At 53.4% G+C, this 4271-nt stretch overlaps 1 protein-coding gene and 1 long non-coding RNA gene across 7 annotated transcripts in view; one reads left to right on the forward strand and one right to left on the reverse strand.

The window, feature by feature from the left end:
- The window catches only part of LOC113215029 (acetylcholine receptor subunit alpha-like), a 202496-nt gene that overhangs the window by 142587 nt on the left and 55638 nt on the right, over nucleotides 1–4271 (forward strand). The window lies entirely within an intron of this gene.
- Nucleotides 3180–4271, reverse strand: part of LOC113214624 (uncharacterized) — a 12625-nt gene continuing 11533 nt past the window's right edge. Inside the window, exon 4 of the long non-coding RNA XR_008010918.1 lies at nucleotides 3180–3294. This is a non-coding gene — a long non-coding RNA (uncharacterized LOC113214624). The remainder of the gene's footprint in view (nucleotides 3295–4271) is intronic.

Consider the following 4271-nt stretch of genomic DNA (forward strand, 5'->3'; position numbering starts at 1 on the left):
GGGGGGGAGGAGGGGGTGGTGTTGGAGGAAACAATCTCCAGCTCCCCCTTCCTGCCCTCCAAGAGACGCCGCTGCTCCAGCCCGTGCGCGCTCCTTTCTCCAGCCAGCACCGCTGACCCATAACTCTCCAGTTTTCTCCAGCGGATCGGCCCTCGCTGTTCTGATTGGCTGCACTCCGCGCCGCAATGCTTGCCCACTTCCGGCCGACCACTTCCGGCTTCCGGCTACACACCCGCACGACTCGCTTTAACGGAGCGTTCACTCTTGTGGGTATCTTGTAGACAGAGTTCGTGAATGCTCAAATGTATCCGTGCGTTATTTTTTCTGTCTGAAATTATTCCGGCATATTTCACGACATAGCTGCCATCTTCGTCAAAGTGGTATATTTTACAGGCGATGATTGCGTAGTTTTCGTCACACTGACTGTTGAAGTCGTGTGATAAGTCGGTTCTCCTCCTCCTTCCTCTTCTCGAGGACGACGCCGAGCTCGGTCGCGCGCTAGCGGCCGGCGCGCAGGCCCATGTTCTTGAGCACGTTGCCGCCGCACAGCGCGTCCAGGATGGCGTCGACCGAGGCGAGGCGGCGGACGGCGGGCGCGGCGCCGACGACGGGGCCGGGGCTGTCGGTGCCGCCGCCGGCGGGGCTGGCGGCCGCGCGCGCCCTCCGCGCGGGCTGAGCGCGCTGCGCCGCCGCCCCACCATGACCCCCCTGACGGACAACGACACGCACAGTTGAAACTTTACGAAGCAGAATGCCGAATCCTTCGTACCTACGAAGAATTTGGCAGTTTTCTTCGTAAGGTGCACGCAAAAAAAAATTAAGGGGAAGAGGAAGAGGGAAAAGAAAACTAAAGTGCAAAAGGTAGTCATTAGTTTCTAAATTTTTTTTTGACAATGAACTATTTTGAAGTCCTTGTCATTGAAACACACAATGGGTTGACCATTATGTGGTCACGCTGCTCCCGTGCTCACAGTCACCTCGACCTCGTGGCAGGTGCGCCGGGGCCGGCGCACTGCCGACGCCTTCCTGGGCTGGTCGGCCGCCGCCGCCGCCCGGGGTGCGGTTGCGCTCGGGGCCTTGGCCGCTGGTCCCGCCGCCGCCGCGGCCGACACCCTTCGCGTCGAGGAGCCTCCCCGCCTCGGCCGCACGCCGCGGGCCCTACGAGCAGGACCAAGGATTTTAATGCAACAGGAAATTGTTTCGAACATTTTTCAACAATTTTAAAAAATCTCCCAATTTTTTACAAAAAAAAAAAAATCAAACCTCTTTTTTTTTTTAATTTTCCGACAAAACACTTTAATTGTTTTGCAAATTGTTTTCTGGTAACTTTCGTACTTTTCCGGAAAAATTTTGGTTTTTTAAAATCCCTAAAGCAGGACGAGCGCGTGGTTGCCAAGTCTTTCCGGGGCGTTGCCAAGTCGGCGCATCGCCTTTGTTCTCCGTTCTCCCTCGCGCCCCGTCCCGCCCCGTGAGCGCGCGCGCGCGCGCTTTTGTCGAGTTTGAACGCCGAGTTTGAAAGTTAAGCACTTCGGCGCGGTGCGCAGCGCACCTCCTGGGCTTGCCGGGCTCGCCGGGCTGCGAGGCGCGCGAGCCGTCCGCCGGGTCGTCGCTGGACCAGGACTCCGTCTGCGAGTTGTACGTGTCAGCGCGAAAAAAAGAGAAAAGATTAAGTTATTCCTCCATCAACACGCTTCTGCCAACGTCAGCGTCAGGTTAGGTTCTGTCAGCCATGCACGAAAAAAAACTATAAACAACACACTGGTAAATTAATTTTAAGCCTGCCAAATATGTTTTTACAAGTTGATAAGACTCGTGAAAAGAGTTTTCATTTATGATCTTATCATTTTATAAATAGTTGCTTGACGGGGGGTGCCAAAGAAGGAAAAGAAAACAGTTTCGTCACTTGGCGAGACACAACACTGCAAAATTATTGTAGAAAAATGACATTCTTATTCCCATTTTTCAGACATTTCATAGAAATCTTAAAAATGAGAGTATCACCACAATTTTCTGCACAATAATTTGAGAGTGTGGGCCCCCCACCCAAGGCGCCCCACCTACCTAATCATGTGTGCGCTCGCTCTATATAAACCGTGTGAACTTTGTCAGCTTCTAAGTTTGCTGTGCGCATCTGCCTATACGAGCGGCAGCGGCTCGCCGGGCCCGACCCGGCTGCCTCGCAAGTTTAAGCCATAAAACGCTTCTCGGCCGGCTCGATAGCCACACAGAGGAGGGAAGGCCTGGGCAGACGTTTCCCGCCCCTCTGTAAAAAGAAATGTCTTGAAAATGAGGGTCTCGTGCGGCTATGTTTTTAAAACCATGTCATGATGATGACTTTTTTGTCAGCCCCGCACAATGGTGACTAGTATTGTGACAAGTAGGCTGCAAAAACGACTTGGTTGTTTAAAAAATAATACAGTTAAGACTCAAGTCGCATAAAATTCTCATATTTAAGACATTTCTATGTGTTTTACAGTGTACAGGGCGATCCGCCAGTGAAACGCGCTGCTTCCCATAGTCGGTAACGAGCCTGTAAAGCTGCATTAAGGGCCACGTTAACAACCTCATTGGGCCCCTGTGGGGGCGGCGGGGGCGGCGCCTGGGGCCCCTGCGGGGGCGGCGCCTGGGGCTGGGCCTGGGGCTGGTGCTGCTGCCGCCCGGCGGCGGCCCCGGCGGCACTCACGGGCTGCTCCTGCTGGCCTGCGGCAAGGAAATCCCAGCATCGGACTACACCAACGTGCCTTAATTAGGTAGCAGATATGTGAGCTGAAAGCTGAAAGCCGCTGAAAGCGATGCCGCCGAAAAAAACTACTTCCTTCTCAACGACTCGAATTTTTTGAAAGGTTCAAGAACAATAGTTTAAAATCGCACACCTTGAATTTTATACACGTGGCAATTTTTGTCCCAAACTGGGAGGAGGAATCGGGCTTATTTTAATCACCTAAAACTGATTCATTTTGTTTTGTGACTTCTCCCGTCCCTCTCGAAAAGTAACATGCACCAATCGCAGGAATAAATTATCAGCTAAGAAACATATCTCGACGAGAGATGCTTTGAACTTTCCTATGTGCAGCCGATGATTAGATACACTCGAGTGTTCTGGACATGCATCATGCATCCCCGAGCTCGCTGACCTGGAGGTGCCGCTTCCACCAGAGTGGCCACCGATCCGGGTCCTTGGGCGAGCGCCTCGCCGAGGAGCCCGCCTCCCTTCTGCTCCAGCGCGTCGTGCGTTCCGTCCCCCTCCCCGGCGGCCACCGCAGCTGGAGCCTCTCCGGGCGGCCGGGCTGTCGGCTGGAGGGGCAGGCCGGAGCACATACCGGCGTTGATTGGCGTGATTGAATTAAAGCCTAGTCCAGTTAAGGTTGGACATGCGACCGGGGACTTTAATCTTCTGATAAAGTATGTTTGGAAAATCGTTCAAGAATTTTTTTAAAAAATCTCAATTTTCTCCGGAGTAGTTTCATTTTTTCCCCTTTTCCATTTTTTTTCTGAAGATGTTCAATTATTTCCATTTTTTAAAAAGTTGCGGCTTCTCCCTAAAAAATTTCGGACTTTAACATGCTTACATGCGACCGCTTACAATAAGCCTGTTCAGATAATACGTGGGGTAATACGAGGGGTTCAAATATTTTTGCCCCCCCCTTATATTCACGATCACCATTGAAGTTCATAGAGACCTCGTGATGTTTGAACCCCGGGGTAGAAAGGATCCCTGAGAACTGCAATAGTACTGAATCCACACGGGGGCCATAATGTTTGAACCCCTTCCTTCGTGGGCGGGGGGCGGGTATCATCGAAATGGTACCTCAGTGCTATCGTTTTGTGAGCTTAAGTATATTCTACAATCAGATACATGGCCTTTAGTATCGACGACTAGGTAGCGCCAACCCACCTATGGAGGCTTAACAGTGCGATAGTGTGCCGATTCGGGCGGCGCATATGGTAATGTGTTGGCACATTGGTGGTTATTGAGTGAGCGGCGCGGGAAATACAAAAGTCGGGTGGTCGTTGCACATCAGCGGCACCTCTCGCAAACCTCATCGCCCACCGTGCCCACCACCAGCCCCTCTGTGGACACAGGGCTCCCGCTGGCAAACAGCCACGACCCTGGCGCGCCGGGCTGCCAGCTCTGCCTGTCCCGCCCGGCTGCCAGCCCCGCCCGGCCCGACCCGCGCCCAGACGAGGGCAGAGTGATAGCGTTTGGGTGATTAGTGCTAATCCGATCGGACAACTGCGCCGGGCCGCGGCGGGTGGTAGGGAGGGGGGGG

This window comes from Frankliniella occidentalis, unplaced genomic scaffold (genome assembly GCF_000697945.3).
Source record: "Frankliniella occidentalis isolate FOCC.00 unplaced genomic scaffold, Focc_3.1 Scaffold27, whole genome shotgun sequence".
Classification (NCBI taxonomy): domain Eukaryota; kingdom Metazoa; phylum Arthropoda; class Insecta; order Thysanoptera; family Thripidae; genus Frankliniella; species Frankliniella occidentalis.